This window comes from Limulus polyphemus, unplaced genomic scaffold (genome assembly GCF_000517525.1).
Source record: "Limulus polyphemus unplaced genomic scaffold, Limulus_polyphemus-2.1.2 Scaffold2348, whole genome shotgun sequence".
Classification (NCBI taxonomy): Eukaryota; Metazoa; Arthropoda; class Merostomata; order Xiphosura; family Limulidae; genus Limulus; species Limulus polyphemus.
The window spans coordinates 143383-149474 of NW_013667958.1; the positions used below are offsets into that span (position 1 = coordinate 143383).

At 33.2% G+C, this 6092-nt stretch overlaps 1 protein-coding gene across 2 annotated transcripts in view; it reads left to right on the forward strand.

The window, feature by feature from the left end:
* The first annotated feature begins 2479 nt into the window (after positions 1-2479).
* The window catches only part of LOC106466700 (eukaryotic elongation factor 2 kinase-like), a 36682-nt gene continuing 33069 nt past the window's right edge, over positions 2480-6092 (forward strand). For both annotated transcript variants that reach the window (XM_013926996.2, XM_022394775.1), the window contains exons 1-2: positions 2480-3144; positions 5319-5393. The gene's annotated coding sequence lies outside the window, so the exon portion shown is untranslated. The remainder of the gene's footprint in view (positions 3145-5318; positions 5394-6092) is intronic.

Below are 6092 nucleotides of genomic sequence, written 5' to 3' on the forward strand. Positions count from 1 at the left end.
CCATTTATGTATGCTGGCTTTCTCTCAACTGTTGGAGACTTTCTCCCTGTTTCTTTTCTTGTTTGAGTTGCCACTGGTGCTGGTTTTTTTGCCACTGCTGTAGTCTCTCTTCTTGTTTCTTTTCTTTCTCCTCCAACCACTGCTGGAGTCTCTCTTCTTGTTCTTTTTTTCCTTTCTTTTTCCTCCAACAACTGTTGTAATCTCTCCTCTTGTTTCTTTTCTCGTTCTTCTTGTTTCTTTTCTTTCTCCTCCAACCTTTGCTGTAGTCTCTTTTCTTGTTTATTTTCTCGTTCTTCATGTTTCTTTTGCTATTCTTGTATTACTGACATCAAATCTGCTAAGTCGTTGTTTGATTTGCCACTTCTCGCTTCCATCATTTTTTTCTTTCATCCCACTCTCTGACACCAATTTGTTACGTATCTGCTTGTTTGATAATTTCCGATAAAAATTCTTTCCGAGGAACTTCAGTGATACAAGTCATTTCTTGATTAAACCAGTTTATTCTTTCGGGATACAACTTTTTTTGTAATACACAGAATTTCCACAGTCACTTTAAACTTAACAACCTTTATAACACACGCTATAAGTCACAGTGATTCACACACTTTACTTACGGTACCTACTGTTTGCTTCACTCAATTATCTATCTGCCACTGGCTTTCTTTGCCAGGCTTATATATATATACTAAAAAAGAGGGCATCTAGAACACACTTGAGCTGGTAGGCAAATTCATGATCCTTCGAGAGACTCCAGCGCGCATGCTCCCAGTGTCGCGTGACTTCTGTTATTGTAACAATATTCTTTCTCGAGGTATTTGCATTACTCAATCCACTGTTGGGCATTCCCATAAAGAAAATAAGGGAGAAAGTATCCCCATGATATCATCTGACTTGACAGTGGAAGTTATCACTATTTACACTTAAAAGGTATCAGCTTTACAGAAATGTTTCCCACAAGAGAGAGCAGGTCATATCATAGTTGAATGAGCGAGTACAATAGGTAACTATTGTGGAAGAAACTTATCTACTTCCTTAATAAATGTTCTATATTACAACTACAGATATCACATACAAAGTATGTACAAAAAATTTTCAAAAAAGTTTGCTAAGTAGGAGGTAGAAAATATTTACTACACCTCTGGTGTAACTATTGTTTCTAACTAACATTTAAACTACAAATGTGTTATTTTATGTTTTAAATCCTTTCTGATATAAACGATTTATGCCGCCTTTATTTTGTATTGTTTTAATGTAAAATGGCAAAATACTTAGTTCTAGACGTCTTTTATAATGTTGCGTCAGCGAGGTCACATGACTAGTGTCACGCCACGTTTCTAGAACTATCCTGTACCTTGGCGAATGCTCTAGCATTTACTAGATATAGGATAACCTGGTATATAAAAGAGGGTGACAACGTGACGGAATAATAGAATGTGTGTGTAGACAGTGAGTAATTGATCTGCAATCAGAGAGTATTATTGAGCACGTTCGTTGTTATAGCGTTTGTTTTAGCGTGATTGTTGAAATTAAGTGTATCGTAAAGTTATATTCGGGAAGAATAAACCAGTTTTATTAAGTAAGGACTTGTGTCGCTAAAGTTTCGTCGGAACGAAGTTACGGAAAATTAATTAACAAACGGAGACGTAACAATAATCTGTAGAAAATCTAGGATATTCTAAAGCTAAAGCTATATATTCTGGAAAATGGAACACTGAACATAATTCACATTTTTTATACTGCTGAAATCGTTCCCTATACTTTAAAGAAAGTTCCAGACGTTGAAGTATAGCGTGTTTATGTCGTGACGTCAAAACTCCGTCTAGCTAACACATCTATATTAAAACAAAAAACATAGCTTACAGCAACACATTTTAAACATGCGTTATGAAATAAAACTTCTCTTTCATTTATAATTTACGCTGTCTTAATACAATAAAGTACGGTTTGATTGGAGCGAAATGTTGCGGTCAAACATGCATAATTATTAGTAGGAGATAGCACTTGTACCTAAGTAAACAGTAAACTGCTACCTGGTTATTTACTGCATGCTGATAAAACATATTGTTATTTTAAGTAAACTTGATATGTTGTTTGGAGCTATATCACTAATAAGTTAACGTATATTATTAAACCAAACAGGTCTTATACTACTAGCCCTGATGAAGTCGAAATGGCGAAACGTTGGATGAAATAAAAAACTTTATTTTTTTTATCATTGAGTGGAGAGTAAAGGACCTTTTTTCTAACTTTATTGTCAAAATGCATGCAATACAAATTCTGAAAAACAACTCGATATTACAAACACATACTAGAAATTTTTTTTTTTAATGGAAATTTACTTTAAATGTATAAGATGTATTACGCCGCGTAGATACCAGCGTTTATCTATAAATAACCTACAGTACATACTATGTAGAGGTCACCTTCCGATCGTTACACGTGTACAAGTACCTAGAGTTCTGTTTTTCTCTTGTCAAATAGTTATGACGTCAATAATGCTGGAAAAACATAGCATTCTGATTGGCTGGATACAAGCGTTGTGTTATTGGCGTGTTCTCATTGTTAAATTCCCACATCGAACTAGGTTTGTTTATAAACACAAGAAGATTGTTTGACGATCGAAAGAGTTAGGGTTAGAATTTTTAGTGATAGTGAAATAATTAGTGCTGCTTCTTTAAAGACACTCTTTGAGCCACCGTTTAATTTGTGGTTGGCTTGTGTCATTCCAGAAGACTTTTAATTCGGAATTTTAAAGAAGTGTAGGCTTCTTAGCTAAGGTTTTCAGTTTTCGTGAAAGTATAAAGTTTGAGTGTAGAAAGCAGACCTACTGTTTTTAAACTTAAAACTTTAAAGGACAGAAGAGAATAGCCTAGGCTAAGGCCGGGCTCAGCGTCAAAAAATAACCGGCTGTATAATTGCACTTATTTTATTTAAAACTTGTAGGAAATAACAGTCTTCCCTCATTAATTTAAATCAGGCCAGTAATTAGCTTTGTAGTCTTCCACTGTTCCAGAGTTTGTTCTGTAAGATCAGCAGCGAGTTACAAAGAGGATGGTTTCAAGAGCTCATAGTCAAACAGGATTCCATTTCCATTGGGCTAACAGCATTGGTATTACTTACAGTAGCAAATTTATTTATGAAAAGGTATGCTGATTTGGGAATTATAAGTAAAATAGACAGAAAGACAATTTTTTTAATTCACCAATTCTTTGCCAGTAGTTGCTACCCAGCCTAATATTTATCAGAACTAAACTTAAGCAAATCAAAAACTGTTTCTTGATATGATATTAAATAACTGGTATTTGATGAATTTTCTTTGAATAATATACATTGTCACCTTACACTACAGAATAAAAAAAAAATTGTAAGACCATATACCAATATCTTTTGGTGGATGGGTAAGTCAGGCGTGCATGTGCCCATATTGTTTTGGTGAGTGAGTCTAACCTTATGTAAATCAATTATGTTTACATGTATCTACTTTGTTCATAGAAGTTGGGCTTCTAAGGACTGTGTAACCATGTACACAGATGGATAAATACAGAGAAGTGTGTGTGAAACTGTATAAACATACATTGAATGTTTATTTACCCTAAGTAGTGTTGGCTTATTATCTCCAACAGTTACTGGCTGAATTATATCAGTTTTCATTGAACATTTTATGCTTTAAAAATGTAGTTCAATATGCATGGAATCTCACAATTCATGGTGATAGGAGATTTAAAAAAAAAAGTGTATATATTTTGGTTATCTAAAATTTAAAAATGCTGTAGAAGCCAGAATATAGATTTTTTTGTTGTTGTTTTGTAGTGTTTTTCAACTGTGTTTCCAAAAGATAGGCTGTAATTGTTAGATCTGTGTGTAGTTCTGATGGCCAAAATATTTGAATAAATGTTTATCTGTTATAGCAGTCTGTAGCAGCATTGGTTGGGGGGGTGAGGATTTATACTTTCTATTTTTCAGTGACCTGTAATTATAGATGTATGAGGGGGGTGCCCTCCAACTTACAATACATACTGCCATTCAGGCAAAATCAGAAGCAGGAAATATCACCTAATGTGGGCAAAAATTTTTACAGCCTCCCCCTGCCCCGACTAAATCCCTAGTAAGTCTATGCCTGTAACAATAATTGTGTATTATTATTATTAGAGTATTAAAAAGTATTATTCAGTGTTCTCTGTATGCATAAAATAAAAAGTTATAGATTATCTTGATGCTTAAAGTTGGCACAGCAACAAATCAAAACCAGAACCTAGGAAGATTTATAGAAACATTTGATGTATCACAGATACAAGGCTATGAAAAAGATGTTTGTAGTGTTTTGAAAAAATAGGCTGTTACTGTTAGATCTGTGAGTAGTTCTGATGGTCATATTATTCATGTAAATATTTCTATACTTATATCTGTTTTGGTACTTTTTCCATTATGACCCCACAATTTTAGTAACTTAAAAAAAACGAAAGTAAATATCCATAATAAATTTCTAAAAATATATTGATAAGCATTGTATTCATATAGTAAAAACTTCCCGTTTGCGTGGGTTTAATGTAAACACTGATTGCACGACATGATGTTTGGTGTATCGGAGATATATGGAAAATATTTCTCTTCTTCTTTATTGTGTTTTTCAACTGTTTCCAAAACATGGGTCCTAATTGTTAGATCTGTGAATAGTTTTGTAGTCGTAATGATCGAATATACGTTGGTGTGTTTTATTACCATTATGCCCAGCTTATAAAAGCACGATTGGAAGTTTGCTGTAGTTTGCACGTGTGTCAATATAATATTTGTCAATAATCAGTGAAACAATTCAATAATAAGGTGTTACAGTAATCAAAAGCGTAATCCAATATTCTCTGTAAATATGAGGTCAAGGTTATAGCAAGTTATTATTACTGTTACCTTGGAAACTAAAAGTTGTCATTGGAGTTTCAAGTTAAGATATCTATGTAACTTTAATGTAGTTCTGTAGGAATGCGGATTATATGCCATACAAATTTTATGTTCTGATAATTCAAAGTCATAATAATTTTGTTGCAATAGAGATTGTAGATGGTGGATTTATGCCCAGTGCCACAGCAAAAATCATTAGCTTGTCGAAGTGTGTATAAAATTTGCATCGTTGGTACCTGTTGGAAGTCAAAACTGCATGTGTTAATAGTGCACATTTCACTTGTTTTTTTAATATGGTTCACAAAGTTGGATTTTACTTTTTAAGTGTATGTTGGTGGAATTTAGTGAATTTTTTATATAGTTAATAACTTTGTAATTTTAAAACTCTTATAATCAAACTTGTATTGAGTTTTGTCTTTTTCTAGCTTGTGCTTCTACAGGATTATACTATCCAGAGGATCTACTGGAAGATGACAGCCTGAAAAGCAAATAAATCATTGGTAGGCAATAATCATCATCGTACTTATCCACTGATTAATTAATTTAATTTAGTAACTTCATTTCAACTGGACGAACTTGTGGCTTATCTGTTTTTAAAAACGGGGAAACAAAAGTTAGTCCAAGTATTGTTAAGATCATTTTCACCGTAATCTGTGAAGCATGGAAATAAGCATTCTAGAATGTTAGAATGACCTTTGTTCAACATGGTGGCATCATGCTTACAGGCCATTGTGGGCATGGACGACCCCCCTCCCCTTCCAGATGTTTTACATGCACTGTTTTAATAATTCCAAATCTATATATATACATTTGGTTAAAACTTGTCAACATATATGTCTGTTTTGGAATCCAATAATTTAATCAAAATAACAGTAAAAATTCAGTGATATTTAAAGTAAAAGTCACCATGCTTATTCTTTGTATTATTATTGTTAACCCACCACTAATAACAAAAGTAGTTTGTTTTCTTACTGTGCCCCGACCCCCCCCCCCCAAAAAAAAAAAATTAACTGCATGATGTCAGTGTTTCAACATGAAGCATTTGCTTTTAGAAAATTGGAGTAATATGAATTGTGTGTCTTAGTTAAGCATTGTACTTCAGTTTTGATAGTGTAGAAAAAAAAATATTCACATGATCTGTGTAATTTTGTGAGATTAAAGTTTTAGTTGAACAATAAAATTGTTATTTTTGTGGGAGT